Here is an 18341-nt window from a genome sequence, read left to right on the forward strand (position 1 = left end):
ATAGGTACCGCTCCGGTCGGCGGTTCGAATCCGGGGAGTGGGCTGAGCTCCCGCCGTTAGCCCCAGCTTCCGCCAACCTGGAAGTTCGAAAACATGCAAACGTGAGTAGATCCATAGGTACCGCTCTGGTTGGCGGTTCGAATATGGGGAGTGGGTTGAGCTCCCGCCGTTAGCCCCAGCTTCTGCCAACCTAGCAGTTCAAAAACATGCAAACGTGAGTAGATCCATAGGTACCGCTCCGGTCGGCGGTTCGAATCCGGGGAGTGGGCTGAGCTCCCGCCGTTAGCCCCAGCTTCCGCCAACCTGGAAGTTCGAAAACATGCAAACGTGAGTAGATCCATAAGTACCGCTCCGGTCGGCGGTTTGAATCCGGGGAGTGGGCTGAGCTCCCGCCGTTAGCCCCAGCTTCCGCCAACCTGGAAGTTCGAAAACATGCAAACGTGAGTAGATCCATAAGTACCGCTCCGGTCGGCGGTTTGAATCCGGGGAGTGGGCTGAGCTCCCGCCGTTAGCCCCAGCTTCCTCCAACCTGGAAGTTCGAAAACATGCAAACGTGAGTAGATCCATAGGTACCGCTCCGGTCGGCGGTTCGAATCCGGGGAGTGGCGTGAGCTCCCGCCGTTAGCCCCAGCTTCCGCCAACGTGGAAGCTCGAAAACATGCAAACGTGAGTAGATCCATAGGGAAGGTAAGGGCGCTCCATGCAGTCATGCCAGCCACATGACTTTGGAGGTGTCTGCGGACAACGCCGGCTCTTTGGCTTGGCAATGGAGATGAGCACCAACTCCCAGAGTCAGGGGAAAACTTTTAAATACCTTAATTTTGCTTTATACATCATAGTCAATCTACTCTGCTCTGCTTTGAAATCTATCTGGATGAGACCAGCCTGCCATGGAGACAGAAAAGGGTCGGTTTTAGGACCCAGCAGCAGCAGCTGCCTCTCCAGGTGGGGCGGAGGAGGGGCGGCTACGTCAGAAGGGGGAGGAGCTTGAAGGGAACACCAGGGTCATCATCCTCATCATCCTCCTCATTCCTCTCACCAGCCGCAGCAGGAGCAGGAGCTGGCGAGCCGGTAAGGAAATGCTGCACGGCCTCCAACTGGCCTTTGGCCTCCGCCCTCTGCTGCATTCTCCCTTTGTTTCTTTTGTCGGGCTCTGTAGGCCTTGGCGGATTGGGGTGCATTGGCCGGGAAGGAAGGAGCTTGCAATGGGCCTTGCATTGAGATGCTAGCCAAGGCATGGTCCAACTTAGGCCTTCCTTGGGGGGTTGTTTTGGACTTCAACTCCCATCATTCCTGGCCTCAGGCCCTTTCCTTTTCCCCCTCAGCCGCTTAAGCGGCTGAGGGGGAAAAGGAAGGGGCCTGAGGCCAGGAATGATGGGAGTTGAAGTCCAAAACACCCCCCCAAGGAAGGCCTAAGTTGGACCATGCCAGCCCTACCTCTCCTAATTCCCATCCTTTTGCAAGGCATCAATAATAATAACAACACTCCATGTCATCCAATGCAAAAGCCAGCATAGCAATCTTGTTTGCCAAGAACTCAACTTACTGTGTTTCAAACAAAAACCATAATATTATTATATTATTTTATATCATTTTACATCTGTCTTCCTTACTTCTATCAACTACCCTCCTGATAGATTGGGATTGCAACGGTGTCCTTTATTAATGCCATTGTTTTGGTTCTGTGTTTCGAAGATGTTGCTTTATTTGTTTACTTCTTGTATGATGTTTCCGACTCTTTCTGTACATATGTTGGAAAAAACACCCCGAGTCCTCTCGAGGAAATGGATCGGGATATAAATAAAGTATTATTATTATTATTATTATTATTTGCATGCCAGCACCCTCCTTGAGTCCTCTTGAGGAAATGGAATGGCATATAAATATGTTGTTGTTGTTGTTATTATTATTATTATTATTATTATTATTATTATTATTATTATTATTATTATTATTATCTGCATGCCAGCACACTCCTTGAGTCCTCTTGAGGAAATAGAATGGCATATAAATATATTGTTGTTATTATTATTATTATTATTATTATTATCTGCATGCCAGCACCCTCCTTGAGTCCTCTTGAGGAAATGGAATGGCATATAAATATATTATTATTATTATTATTATTATTATTATTATTATTATTATTATTATTATTATTATCTGCATGCCAGCACCCTCCTTGAGTCCTCTTGAGGAAATGGAATGGCATATAAATATATTGTTGTTGTTATTATTATTATTATTATTATTATTATTATTATTATTATTATTATCTGCATGCCAGCACCCTCCTTGAGTCCTCTCGAGGAAATGGGGCGGGATATAAATAAATAAATTATTATTATTATTATTATTATTTGCATGCCAGCACCCTCCTTGAGTCCTCTTGAGGAAATGGAATGGCATATAAATATATTATTATTATTATTATTATTATTATTATTATTATTATTATTATTATTATTATTATTATTATCAGCATGCCAGCACCCTGCTTGGGTCCTCTCGAGGAAATGGAGTGGTTTATAAATAAATTATTATTATTATTATATTTTATTATGACACAGCAAACAAGATAGATATGCTGGATTTCGTATCACAAAATCACAAGTTGAACACTTCCCAAGTGTCTAGGACTGTGTGATGTATTTTTGGATGATGCGTATTATTATTATTATTATCATTATCTGCACGCCAGCTGCAAAAGGCCACTCTCCTTGAGTCCTCTCGAGGAAATGGAGCGGTATATAAATAAAGTTATTATTATTATTATTATTATTATTATTATTATTATTATTATTATTATCTGCACGCCAGCTGCAAAAGGCCACCCTCCTTGAGTCCTCTCAAGGAAATGGAGCAGTATATAAATAAAGTTATTATTATTATTATTATTATTATTATTATCTGCATGCCAGCTGCAAAAAGCCACCCTCCTTGAGTCCTCTCGAGGAAATGGAGCAGTATATAAATAAATTATTGTTATTATTATTTTATTATGACACAGCAAACAAGATAGATATGCTGGATTTCGTATCACAAAATCACAAGTCGAACACTATTATTATTATTACACTATTATTATTATTATTATTATTATCTGCACACCAGCTGCAAAAGGCCACCCTCCTTGAGTCTTCTCGAGGAAATGGAGCGGTATATAAATAAAGTTTTATTATTATTATTATTATTATTATTATTATTATTATTATTATTATTATCTGCACACATTATTTGCCAAAACATCACACAGCCCTAGGCACATGGGAAGTGTTCAATACAATAACCAGCAGAGTGATCTTGTTTGCTGTATACTAATTTATTTATTTACTCTTATTTACCCTATTTATACCCCACCTTTCTCACCCCGAAAGGGACTAATCTTGTTGTGTATCTAATAATAATTAAACGAGATGGTGATGGCAAGGGCAGAAGGCAAGCCCAGGGTCTTTTTAGGTTGAATTTATATGTAAGTTGGAACAAAGGCATTTTTGATTGTCAGGACAGTAAATAAAGAATACAGAGGAATTCCAGACATGGAAACAATCAGGACCAGCTAACACCTCCCAACAAAGGAGTCCTCCAGGCAGGAAGAAGCCAGTCCAGGTCCGTCATTTGTCTGGGTCTCTGTAGTCTGTTGGAAGTTGGAGCTGAATCGGGTGAAGGTACTGCAAATCCCATCATCCGTGGTCCATCTTCCTCCTATCAGTATTAGGATGTGAAGTGGGTAATGTGGTGTCTACTTACCAAATATGGTCCAGGTTCTTCGTTCGTAAGGGTCGCAGTGGTCTGATTTGGGTGAAAGTACTGCAAATCCCATCATTCGTGGTCCATCTTCCTCCTATCAGTATTAGGATGTGAAGTGGGTAATGTGGTGTCTACTTACCAAATATGGTCCAGGTTCGTGGTTCGTGGGGGTCGCAGTGGTCTGATTTGGGTGAAGGTACTGCAAATCCCATCATTCGTGGTCCATCTTCCTCCTATCAGTATTAGGAGGTGAAGTGGGTAATGTGGTGTCTACTTACCAAATATGGTCCAGGTTCTTCGTTCGTAAGGGTCGCAGTGGTCTGATTTGGGTGAAAGTACTGCAAATCCCATCATTCGTGGTCCAGGTTCGTCGTTCGTAAGGGTCGCAGTGGTCTGATTTGGGTGAAAGTACTGCAAATCCCATCATTTGTGGTCCATCTTCTATCAGTATTAGGAGGTGAAGTGGGTAATGTGGCATCTACTTACCAAATATATTCCAGGTTCGTCGTTCATAGGGGTCGCGGTGGTCTGATTTGGATGAAGGTACTGCAAATCCTATCATTCGTGTTTGTCCTCCACTAACCACATCGGGATGTAAAGTGGGGCATGGAAAGGGGTCTGTATGCCAGGTTTGGTCTTGATCTGTCATTGGTGCAAGTCGCAGTGGTCTGTAGGATGTTAAGCGATTGAAAGTACTGCATATCCCATCATCCGTGGTTCTCCCTCCCCCAAAGTCATTATTAAAGCACACGCATAGTGGTTTGCTATGTTGTGTCAAAATTTCAAGTTGATCAACCAGCTACTTTTCAAGTTCTGCGTACACGAACATACATGTTATTTTTTAATATATATAGACTAGCTGTGCCCGGCCACGTGTTGCTATGGTATATGGGAATCCAGGTGGAATAGCAGTGAATAGCCTTGCAGCCTCAAAGCCTGGCTGTCGTCTTCTTGCTACGCGCATAGTGTTTGGGAGGGGATTTTTCTGGCCTTGTCTCTGTTTTCTTTCATTCTTTTCCTCGGAAAGTGATTAGTTTTGTGGCCAAATTTGGTGTAATTTGGCCCAGTGGTTTTGTTGTTAACTCCATCCTAATTATACACATTACATTTTTATATACCATATATACTCGAGTATAAGCCGACCCGAATATAAGCCGAGGCACCTAATTTTACCAAAAAAAAAAACTGGGAAATCATTGAGCCGAGAGTGGTAAATTTCAGAAATAAAAATAGATACCAATAAAATTTCATTAAATTTTTTAATAGTGATTTTTATTGCAATATATAAGTAATGTATACAGTGAAAGCAAGGAAAACATTGGTGAAAGATTAGAGAGATTAAAGTACAAGATGAAAACCAAGGATTGAATAAGTAATAGAGATAGTTCAACAAAATAATAATAAAAAAAACAAAAAAACCAGAAAAAATTACATTAATTGAGGCATCAGTAGATTAAGTGTTTTTGAATATTTACATCAAGCTCAAATTTAAGATAAGACTGTCCAACTCTGAGCAAATCATTATTCTCATCTTCTTCAATGTAAATGTGCTTATGGATCCTTTTTAATAATAATAGAGTGAAATAATACATGTAATAATAATAATAAATACAGGAAAATAATACATGTAATAATAGAGTAGAATAATAAATGTAATAATAAGAATAAGATCAGAGTGAAATAATAAATGTATTAATAATAATAAAAATAGAGTAAAATACAATACCAATAATAATAGAGAAAAATAATAAATGTAACAATACCAATAATAATAGAGTAAAATAATAAATGTAACAATACCAATTAATAATAGAGTAAAATAATAAATGTAACAATACCAATAATAATAGAGTAAAATAATAAATGTAACAATACCAATAATAATAGAGAAAAATAATAAATGTACCATATATTCTCAAGTATAAGCTGATCCAAATATAAGCCAACCAGGACCCTCACCCGAGTATAAGCCGAGGGGGGCTTTTTAGTCATAAAAAAGGACTGAAAAACTAGGCTTATACTCGAGTATATACAGTAGTTTTGTGGCCAAATTTGGTGTAATTTAGCCCAGTGGTTTTGTTGTTAACTCCATCCTAATTATACACATTACATTATATATATATATAGATAGATAGATAGATAATAATAAAAGTGGGTGTCCTGTGTATTGTAATCCTTGTAGAAATATCTTAGTGTGTGACTTTAATGGAATGTTTTTACAATGCCCTGCCTCGAGCTATGAGGAGCGGCCAGTAAGAAATTCAATGAAAACTTCTGATTGACAATAATAATACTAGATGAAGTAATAACTAGAATTCTACATTGTGTTTCTTACTTGCCGCTCCTTATAGCTCGGGGCAGGACGCAATATCCTTAAGGCACACCATCGTGAAAACCTTCCGTAAAAGGCACATATTAAAATATACGAGGGCTATCCAGGAAGTAGATTACGTTTTGGAATTAAAAATGAGCAAAGTATAGGAGAAAACATTTACCATATGCAGTTGAAAGTCACACCCAAATACCACTTCTCAGCCTAGTCGCCATTCAAATCTAGGCACTTATCATAGTGCTGAATGAGCTTGGCAACTCCTCCCCCACAAAACTTTGCCGCTTGCGTCCTCAACTCAGCGTTTTGGCGATGATGCACAGCTGTGGGAAGGGGTGACCGGCTGGTTGAGGACGCAAGCGGCAGAGTTTGGTGGGGAAGGAGTTGCCAAGCTCATTCATTGCTATAATAAGTTCCTAGATTTGAATGGCGACTAGGTTGTGAAGTGGTATTTGGGTGTGGCAAAACGCTGTGTTTCCGGCTGGTTGAGGACGCAAGTGGCAGAGTTTGGTGGGGAAGGAGTTGCCAAGCTCATCCATTGCTATGATAAGTGCCTAGATTTGAATGGCGACTATGTTGAGAAGTGGTATTTGGGTGTGGCAAGACGCTGTGTTTCCGGCTGGTTGAGGACACAAGTGGCAGAGTTTGGTGGGGAAGGAGTTGCCAAGCTCATCCATTGCTATGATAAGTGCCTATATTTGAATGGCGACTATGTTGAGAAGTGGTATTTGGGTGTGGCAAAACGCTGTGTTGCCGGCCGGTTGAGGATGCAAGCGGCAGAGTTTGGTGGGGAAGGAGTTGCCAAGCTCATTCATTGCTATGATAAATGCCTAGATTTGAATGGCGACTATGTTGAGAAGTGGTATTTGGGTGTGGCAAGACGCTGTGTTGCCGGCTGGTTGAGGACTCAAGCGGCAGAGTTTGGTGGGGAAGGAGATGCCAAGCTCATCCATTGCTATGATAAGTGCCTAGATTTGAATGGCGACTTTGTTGAGAAGTGGTATTTGGGTGTGGCAAAACGCTATGTTGCCGGCCGGTTGAGGACGCAAGCGGCAGAGTTTGGTGGGGAAGGAGTTGCCAAGCTCATTCATTGCTATGATAAATGCCTAGATTTGAATGGCGACTATGTTGAGAAGTGGTATTTGGGTGTGGCAAGACGCTGTGTTGCCGGCTGGTTGAGGACACAAGTGGCAGAGTTTGGTGGGGAAGGAGATGCCAAGCTCATTCATTGCTATGTTAAGTGCCTAGATTTGAATGGCGACTATGTTGAGAAGTGGTATTTCGGTGTGGCAAAACGCTGTGTTGCTGGCTGGTTGAGGACGCAAATGGCAGAGTTTGGTAGGGAAGGAGTTGCCAAGCTCATTCATCGCTGTGATAAGTGCCTAGATTTGAATGGCGACTATGTTGAGAAGTGGTATTTGGGTGTGGCTTTCAACTGCATATGGTAAATGTTTCCTCCTATACTTTGTTCATTTTTAATTCCAAAACGTAATCTACTTTCTGGATAGCCCTCGTATTTCTAATATTAAAGTAGAGGGACACCCACTTATACCCAGTTTGGGTCCCCAGGTGCTATCGAATGGCAACTCCCATCCCTTTTGATGATCCAGAAGCCTCTTCTCCAGGATCAATAACCATATTGATTAAGCTGCAATGACTGATTCCAATGGTGGGCAGCAAGAAAGTGAGAGGAAGAGATCACACTATGTGAAAACAAACTTGAAATATGTTCTCTTCCTGGTTCAAAAGTGTTACTCCTGTTTAAATGTGTGCTTTTACTCCAGAAACTTCATTTTTGTAGCTGCCAGAAACTAGATTAAATTGTGTTGTCAAAGGCCTCATCAGAGCACAGACTGACTCTTTTTTTAAACTCTGCACTTCTTCAGCTAAATGGTGGTTGGCTCCGCCTACTTCTCCATGGCAACCAGCCTCTGAGTGCTGAGAGGCAATAACTGTAATACTTACCCTTTTAAAACACAAACACACAATTAACCATAATATCTGTAAACCAAAAATTCGTACTTCATAACAGCTTGTCCCGTGATTTTGACGTATTTCTCAATTGTGCAACCCAAGGCTGTGAACAGGCTCATTGGAGAAGTGAGAGCCACCACTTGAGGCTCACATCCTTCTCCTTTGGGGCTTATTGAGAGGAACCAAGTGGGTGAGTGGAGTGCTTCAGGGCCTGTTCAAACAAGGCTGTTACGAAACCATCGCTTCAAAAAAGTCCTCAATTCCCAGCATCTCGTTTTGGAGCATCCCTCCTCCAAGCGTTTCTAGAGGGTTGCATTGACAAGAGGAGCGTGTCCCGATTGCTCTTCCAGGACCGCTCATCAGCTTTGTTATAGGTTGTAGATATATATGAATAGAAGCTTTACCAAAGTTTCTGAACCAAAATATATCCTGCAGTATAATGAAGCGTCACCCAGGCTTGTGTAACAAGTAACAGTATCTTGATTCAGTTCAAAAGATCAAACAGGGCAACAATATATACAGCAGTCTCTCTGAATTCACACAGGGAACAGAGGGAATAAACAGTCATTTTAGACAGTCTTTAAATATGCCTCATTTGCCTTATAAATAATCAGGTTTCGGAGAATATGGCAGCCATTTCCTTCCTGAACATTTCCAGTCGTAACTCCTCAACAGATGGTGGTACTGATATGTGGCAGGTACTGACTTGTTCAGTAGACTCTCCTCTACATTTAGTTCCATTGGTGGGAATCCTTAGCATTGAACGGTTGTGTTGTTAAAGTGTGAAGTATGGAACCCTGTGCAGACGGGGAAGCCTTAGCATTGAACGGTTGTGTTGTTAAAGTGCAAAGTATGGAACCCTGCGCAGATGGGGAAGCCTTAGCCTTGAACGGTTGTGTTGTTAAAGTGCGAAGTATGGAACCCTGTGCAGACGGGGAAGCCTTAGCATTGAACGGTTGTGTTGTTAAAGTGCAAAGTATGGAACCCTGCGCAGATGGGGAAGCCTTAGCATTGAACGGTTGTGTTGTTAAAGTGCGAAGTAGGAAACCCTGCGCAGATGGGGAAGCCTTAGCATTGAACGGTTGTGTTGTTAACGTGTGAAGTATGGAACCCTGCGCAGACGGAGAAGCCTTAGCATTGAACGGTTGTGTTGTTAACGTGTGAAGTATGGAACCCTGCGCAGACGGAGAAGCCTTAGCATTGAACGGTTGTGTTGTTAACGTGTGAAGTATGGAACCCTGCGCAGACGGTCGGTCAATGTGACTTAAGCAATGTGCAGTCACTGAATTCTTGACAGCAGAAAGTGTCACCCCAAAGGAGATTCACCAGAGAATGCAAGCTGTTTATGGTGATTGTGTTGATGTGAATCCTGTGCATTGTTGGGTGAGTAATAATAATAATAATAATAATAATAATAAGTTTATTTATATCCCGACTCCATCTCCCCCGAAGGGTACTCGAGGCGGCTTACAGCAAAATCAAATACAAAGCAATGATAACATATGAAACTTCAAAGAACAATAACAAAACCAATAACAAAATATACACAATAACCGGGGGGAAAAACACACGTGGCATTAAAACATCGAGTTAAAAACAATGAGGTTGCAATAGTGGATAAGCAAGGTGCACATTATGAATAACAAATTCGTAAATCGATAAAGTGCAATAGATTCATTTAAGGTCCCATGAAGTAGGGAGGAGCCCTGAATTAAGTTTAAAGAGGTCGAGGTGGGAACATCTGCCTTGCGTGAGAAACAAAGAGTCGGACGTCCTGTGACAGCAACCACCGCGTTTCACAAGCAAAAGGTTGACAGATTGATTCAGGACGATCACTCGGAGAGAAATTTCAAACATATTCGGCATTTCCCAAGAACGTGTGGGTCACATTATTGCTTTGCTTGGCTATTGTTGTAGATGAAGGGAGAGATAACGCAAGAGAGATCCTTCTGAGAGGCCAAAAAGTCCGGTTTATTATATTCAGCTGAGTCCCTGGAAGTGGAATGTCTTCCAAAAAGCAAACCAGAGTGACGATCAAGGCGTTGACTTGCCTTTTATACATTTTCAGACCAAGAACATCAGTACGTCACTTCCCATGTTTACATACATGGGCATAAATATGCACAATCAGCATTTGTCTATCTATGCACTCTAAAATGCCTGTAGAAGTCACAGATCCCGACAAAGCGAGAATAGATAAACAATTTGGTAACCACTTTGTTAGAGCAGCACTATTGGCAATCTGGCAAAAATATAAGAGATTTCTTTACGAAAAAACTCCACTGTGGTTGTCTCCGTTAGAGGCAACGCAACGTAGGTTGCTCGGCTGGCAAAAATGGCCGACGTATTCGGAAATTATTAAGAAAACTGAGGCGGGGATATCTATACCCCCGATAAAAGAATGGGAGGATATTAAAAAAGAATATAAGAATGTCACATGGCTACAATATCATCAATTAAAAGAATGTTATAAAAAAGATAAAAAATTAGGTTTCAGTACCACTACAAATTTTTGGGACAATCTGCTGAAAAGGGAGAAAAAAATTATAACAATCCTTTATAAAAAACTGCTTGAATGGAATACGGAATCCGAAATAGTCAAAGAATCAATGACAAAATGGTCCAGGGACCTGGGAAGATCTATAACTATAGACGAATGGCACACTATATGGAATAAAAAGATTAAATTATGCTACTCTACTGATCTAAAGGAAAATTGGCTGAAAACAATACACAGATGGTATTTGACGCCCAAAAAATTAGGATTTATGTACAAAAATAGAGATAATAGATGCTGGCATTGTAGGGAACGAATAGGATCATATTTCCACATGTGGTGGAATTGTAAGATAATAAAAAAGTATTGGAAAACAATTCACACAGAATGTAAAAAGATATTAAAACTGGAATTCGAGTGCAAACCAGAATATTATTTACTAGGCTTATATAACTTTAAAGAAGGGGGGATAACAACTCCAGAGCAAGAGAAGAAGAATAAGGAAAGACTATTTACATATATGGTAACGGCCGCCAGACTTGTGATAGCAAGAAACTGGAAGGACGGAAAAAATCTCTCAAAAGAATTGTGGCTGGAGAAATTAATGGATATTAAAAACATGGACAGACTAACCTTCTTGATCAAAAAAACTACAGGAAGACCAATGAGAGAAACAAATTGGTCACCCCTGGAAGAATATCTTCAATGAATGATGAAATGAAGAAATTACATGTTGTGAAGATGGAAGCTGGCTGATTGGAAGTCATGTACCCCTCTCCCCTATCCTACCCCTCCTAGGATAGGGTTTCTCCCCCCCCTTCCCTATTTACCTATTGCCCTTCCCCTCCCCAAACACCTATTCCCCAATATCTCCCCCCTTTTCCTTCTTCTTATGCTTCCCCTCACTTACACGAGTCATATCCCCTCCTTCCTCACCCTCCCCCACAACTAATTGTAAAACCTCAATAAAAATTATTTTTTTAAAAAAGAAGTCACAGATCCCAAAAGAGATCCATCAAGAGGCCACTCTTGGCCTGTCAAGCTGTACTAGGAACCAATTCACACTGGAATGTATAGAAAACTGAACCCCCTTCTCCCAGCTTGTCCCGTCAGCTTGTGCATCCCTAAAATCTAACACAAGAGAGAGTCTGATTTTTCTACATTTCACTGCTTCTAATGTGCATACAATATATGTCTAAAAATCCATATTTTTCAGTTCCTCATCACTTTCAGATGTTGAGAGAACTGTGAGACGCCGGTTGCGGAAACCGAGTGTCGACTTCTTCCGTGACGGCTTCAGAAAACTTGCTCATTGCTGTCAGAAATCTATCAAATTGTCTGGTGATGGTGTGGAAAAGTGAATAGTGGTAGTTAGAACACATTACTTTTCATTCAACCCTCGTATATATAAACCGGAACGTTCCGAAAGGGTTGGTTCTTGTGACTTGGTTTCAGAGTCAGAGAGCCAGGTTTGGAGAGCGGAGTGAGAGAAGAGCTTCTCAAGCTTGCTCAAGAGAGCAAACGTTTTGAACCTTGCGGAGAGGTGGTTGAAAAGATGACGATTAATATTTGAAGAGCTCGAGAAGTGGGGATTTTAAGAGGCACGGTCCCACAGAATGAATGAAAGGAGCTTCTGTCCGAAGCGAAAGGGAAGAGGAGGCTTTGTGTTTAACTATCCTCCTTTCGGGAAACATTTGGGTCCGAAATGTCAAGTGGCAATATTGAAGAGCAGATCAATACGCAGTCCCGGTTGTGTAATTTCCAAAAGGACTTGTGCTATTTGTCTCCAGATCCTTGACGTTTCTCTCCGTGACGTTTCTCTCTATGGCAAACACTGGGGTCCTTGGTGGGCGGCACATTGATATTTATTTATTTGGGAAATTTCTATATTGCCGCCTTTCTCCAGGGCCTCAAGACAGTTTACAACAACAGTTAAAACATACAATCTATATATATAAAAGAGTGATGGCATCAGGGCAGCGGACAAAACAACAAAACTACATGCCCCCCAACCTCGAAATTTAACAACACAACCCATCATCCACGCCTCTAGGTTGATACAACAAAAAGAAAAGAAAAATAAAGTCCTAATTAGAGGGAGAGGAATAATTGTTTTTATCCAATTGCTGCCAGTTAGAAGTCTAAGCTCCGCCCACTTGGTTTCTTAGCAACCGACTCAGCCCAGGGGACGGGCAGAGTTAGGCTTCACTTAGGCCTCTTCCACAGATTATCTAAAGCCCCAGCTTCTGCCAACTCAGAAGTTCGAAAACATGCAAATGAGAGTAGATGAATAGGTACGGCTCTGGCGGGAAGCCGGAGGAGTCTGCGGACAACGCCGGCTCTTCAGCTTAGAAATGGAGATGAGTACCCAACCCCCAGAGTCGGACACGACTGGACTTAATGTCAGGGGAAAAGCTTTACCCTTTACCTTTACTACCACCAATTCCTCAATACTTTATTTTCCATACCACCAGACTTCGCCACAGCAACGCGTGGCCGGGCATAGCTAGTATAAATATAAAATATAAGGTTTACAATAACAGTTAAAACATCTATATCTATATATATAAAAGGGTAATGAAATTTCAGCCTAGGACAAAACAACAAAACTACACATCCCAGAAACACTAAACTTGGCAGCACAACTCCTCATCCATGCCTCTACATTCATACAACAAAAAGCTCCAGCTACTCCAGAAAACGGCCAGGCTTTGAGACTGCAAGGCTATTCACTACTATTCCACCTGGCCAACAAAGGATTCCCATAAGCCACAGCAACACGTGGCCGGGCAAAGCTAGTACAATATCAAATATAAATATAAAATATAAGGTTTACAATAACAGTTAAAACATACAATATCAAATATAAATATAAAATATAAGGTTTACAATAACAGTTAAAACATACAATATAAAATATAAATATAAAATATAAGGTTTACAATAACAGTTAAAACATACAATATCAAATATAAATATAAAATATAAGGTTTACAATAACAGTTAAAACATACAATATAAAATATAAATATAAAATATAAGGTTTACAATAACAGTTAAAACATACAATATAAAATATAAATGTAAAATATAAGGTTTGCAATAACAGTTAATACACACAATATAAAATATAAAATATAAGGTTTACAATAACAGTTAAAACATACAATATAAAATATAAATGTAAAATATAAGGTTTACAATAACAGTTAAAACATACAATATAAAATATAAATATAAGGTTTACAATAACAGTTAAAATGTACAATATAAAATATAAATATAAAATATAAGGTTTGCAATAACAGTTAAAACACACAATATAAAATATAAATATAAAATATAAGGTTTACAATGTTGAAACATACAATATAAAATATAAATATAAGGTTTACAATAACAGTTAAAACATACAATGTAAAATATAAATATAAGGTTTACAATAACAGTTAAAACATACAATATAAAATAAACCATTAAAATAATCCCAAATCAGTCCCAGAAGCATTCTCTCCTGACGTTTCATCCACATCTGTGGCAGGCATCCTCAGAGGTTGTAAGGTCTCTTGGAAACCAGGCAAGTGGGGTTTATATATACAGTAGAGTCTCACTTATCCAACATAAATGGGCCGGCAGAACGTTGGATAAGCAAATATGTTGGATAATAAGGAGGGTTTAAGGAAAAGCCTATTATGCCTCAAATTAGGTTATGATTTTACAAATTAAGCACCAAAACATCATGTTTTACCACAAATTTGACAGAAAAAGTAGTTCAATACGCAGTAATGCTATATAGTAATTACTGTATTTACTAATTTAACACCAAAATATCACGATGTATTGAAAACATTGACTACAAAAATGCGTTGGATAATCCAGAACGTTGGATAAGCGAGTGTTGGATAAGTGAGACGCTACTGTAATAATAGGGATAACCCCAGCGGCCATCCAGTCCAACTCCCTTCATTCTGCCTTCATGCAGGAAAAGCACAGTCAAAGCACTCCCAACAGATGGCCAGCCAGCCTTTGTAATAATAATGATAATAATAATAATAATAATAATAATAATAATAATAATAATAGGAGTAACCCCAGCGGCCATCCAGTCCAACCCCCTTCATTCTGCCTTCATGCAGGAAAAGCACAGTCAAAGCACTCCCAACAGACGGCCAGCCAGCCTTTGTAATAATAATGATAATAATAATAATAATAATAATAATAATAATAATAATAGGAGTAACCCCAGCGGCCATCCAGTCCAACCCCCTTCATTCTGCCTTCATGCAGGAAAAGCACAGTCAAAGCACTCCCAACAGATGGCCAGCCAGCCTTTGTAATAATAATGATAATAATAATAATAATAATAATAATAATAATAATAATAATAATAGGAGTAACCCCAGCGGCCATCCAGTCCAACCCCCTTCATTCTGCCTTCATGCAGGAAAAGCACAGTCAAAGCACTCCCAACAGACGGCCAGCCAGCCTTTGTAATAATAATGATAATAATAATAATAATAATAATAATAATAATAATAATAATAATAATAGGAGTAACCCCAGCGGCCATCCAGTCCAACCCCCTTCATTCTGCCTTCATGCAGGAAAAGCACAGTCAAAGCACTCCCAACAGATGGCCGGCCAGCCTTTGTAATAATAATGATAATAATAATAATAATAATAATAATAATAATAATAGGAGTAACCCCAGCGGCCATCCAGTCCAACCCCCTTCATTCTGCCTTCATGCAGGAAAAGCACAGTCAAAGCACTCCCAACAGATGGCCAGCCAGCCTTTGTAATAATAATGATAATAATAATAATAATAATAATAATAATAATAATAATAATAATAATAATAGGAGTAACCCCAGCGGCCATCCAGTCCAACCCCCTTCATTCTGCCTTCATGCAGGAAAAGCACAGTCAAAGCACTCCCAACAGACGGCCAGCCAGCCTTTGTAATAATAATGATAATAATAATAATAATAATAATAATAATAATAATAATAATAATAATAGGAGTAACCCCAGCGGCCATCCAGTCCAACCCCCTTCATTCTGCCTTCATGCAGGAAAAGCACAGTCAAAGCACTCCCAACAGACGGCCAGCCAGCCTTTGTAATAATAATGATAATAATAATAATAATAATAATAATAATAATAATAATAATAATAATAATAGGAGTAACCCCAGCGGCCATCCAGTCCAACCCCCTTCATTCTGCCTTCATGCAGGAAAAGCACAGTCAAAGCACTCCCAACAGATGGCCAGCCAGCCTTTGTAATAATAATGATAATGATAATAATAATAATAATAATAATAATAGGAGTAACCCCAGCGGCCATCCAGTCCAACCCCCTTCATTCTGCCTTCATGCAGGAAAAGCACAGCCAAAGCACTCCCAACAGATGGCCAGCCAGCCTTTGTAATAATAATGATAATGATAATAATAATAATAATAATAATAATAATAGGAGTAACCCCAGCGGCCATCCAGTCCAACCCCCTTCATTCTGCCTTCATGCAGGAAAAGCACAGCCAAAGCACTCCCAACAGATGGCCAGCCAGCCTTTGTAATAATAATGATAATGATAATAATAATAATAATAATAATAGGAGTAACCCCAGCGGCCATCCAGTCCAACCCCCTTCATTCTGCCTTCATGCAGGAAAAGCACAGCCAAAGCACTCCCAACAGATGGCCAGCCAGCCTTTGTAATAATAATGATAATGATAATAATAATAATAATAATAATAATAATAATAATAGGAGTAACCCCAGCGGCCATCCAGTCCAACCCCCTTCATTCTGCCTTCATGCAGGAAAAGCACAGTCAAAGCACTCCCAACAGATGGCCGGCCAGCCTTTGTAATAATAATGATAATAATAATAATAATAATAGGAGTAACCCCAGCGGCCATCCAGTCCAACCCCCTTCATTCTGCCTTCATGCAGGAAAAGCACAGTCAAAGCACTCCCAACAGATGGCCGGCCAGCCTTTGTAATAATAATGATAATAATAATAATAATAATAGGAGTAACCCCAGCGGCCATCCAGTCCAACCCCCTTCATTCTGCCTTCATGCAGGAAAAGCACAGCCAAAGCACTCCCAACAGATGGCCAGCCAGCCTTTGTAATAATAATGATAATAATAATAATAATAATAATAATAATAATAATAGGAGTAACCCCAGCGGCCATCCAGTCCAACCCCCTTCATTCTGCCTTCATGCAGGAAAAGCACAGCCAAAGCACTCCCAACAGATGGCCAGCCAGCCTTTGTAATAATAATGATAATAATAATAATAATAATAATAATAATAATAATAGGAGTAACCCCAGCGGCCATCCAGTCCAACCCCCTTCATTCTGCCTTCATGCAGGAAAAGCACAGTCAAAGCACTCCCAACAGATGGCCGGCCAGCCTTTGTAATAATAATGATAATAATAATAATAATAATAATAGGAGTAACCCCAGCGGCCATCCAGTCCAACCCCCTTCATTCTGCCTTCATGCAGGAAAAGCACAGTCAAAGCACTCCCAACAGATGGCCAGCCATTTTGCACTTCCACGCGTCTCGATTTGGGCAGATTTTTATATCTGATTTATTATTAATTTTGATAATTGTATCGTTTGCACAAACACAGGAAAAGCACCCTTTGTGGATGTTACCTTGCTCCTGTCGTGTGCAATGCTTTTTGATTACAAAATCTCCAGTCCCTTCCAAGTGCCGGGCAGACTTGTCCTTAAAAAACAAAGGATTCAGTGTTCTTTCCTGCCTTGAGATGTTAGGTGCAACATGTACTAATTTCTAGGACACGGCGTGAGATTTTCTTTCTCCTCAAAACTGCTGGTATTTCAAGGATCTTGTTAACAGTCTCTAGTCTGCGTCTAGAGTTTACTCTTGTTTCGTTCTGCTTCTTATTTTCAAACACTTCTTGCTTCACCTGAACACCTTCCATGGCTTAATGCTCTCTTGAGACTGCATTTCTTTGGGAGACAAATAGACCTGCCAAGTTCATTCTGGTCCCACCGCTTTTGCCCGTCTTGCATTGATCCCATCCTATTCCTGGATCAATTGGCTGCACGGGCGTTTCTAATTCCGGATCAATTGGAGTGGAAAAGGACCGTCGTCCATGCTTACCTGCTCCCGTTGTATGAACTAGCTTGATGCGTTTCCTGAAATTGTTTTCTGCTGCTTTTGGCGACCATAACACAATGGAGCCATGGATTCAAATGTCAGGGGAAAGAGATGCTTCCTAAACATCATGGCGGTAAGAAAAGCCAGTACTAAGAAGACTCACAGAGAGAGAGAGAGAAACCTGCTCAAAGTGGTTCTCCAGCAGCAGGATAGCAACAGTTACAAAACCAGTTCCCAAGTCCTTGCAAACTTAGGCCTCTCTGGGTACAGACCCATCTTCTTTCCGGCCAGTATTCAGAAGACTCTCTCTCTCTCTCTCACACACACACAGAAACCTGTTCAAAGTGGTTCTCCAGCAGCAGGATAGCAATAGTTACAAAACCAGTTCCCTGGCCCTTGCAAACTTAGGCCTCTCTGGGTACAGACCCATCTTCTTTCCGGCCAGTATTCAGAAGACTCTCTCTCTCACACACACACACACACACAGAAACCTGTTCAAAGTGGTTCTCCAGCAGCAGGATAGCAATAGTTACAAAACCAATTCCCTGGTCCTTGCCAACTTAGGCCTCTCTGGGTACAGACCCATCTTCTTTCCGGCCAGTATTCAGAAGATTCACATGCACACACACACACACAGAAACCT

The 18341-nt window shown here is 40.3% G+C and overlaps 1 protein-coding gene across 1 annotated transcript in view; it reads left to right on the top strand.

Moving 5' to 3' along the window:
• Nucleotides 1-959: 959 nt before the first annotated feature.
• abca3 (ATP binding cassette subfamily A member 3) overlaps nt 960-18341 on the top strand; it is a 100124-nt gene continuing 82742 nt past the window's right edge. The window contains exon 1 of the mRNA XM_062964712.1: nt 960-1071. The gene's annotated coding sequence lies outside the window, so the exon portion shown is untranslated. The remainder of the gene's footprint in view (nt 1072-18341) is intronic.

This window comes from Anolis carolinensis, unplaced genomic scaffold (genome assembly GCF_035594765.1).
Source record: "Anolis carolinensis isolate JA03-04 unplaced genomic scaffold, rAnoCar3.1.pri scaffold_13, whole genome shotgun sequence".
In the NCBI taxonomy this organism is placed as follows: Eukaryota; Metazoa; Chordata; class Lepidosauria; order Squamata; family Dactyloidae; genus Anolis; species Anolis carolinensis.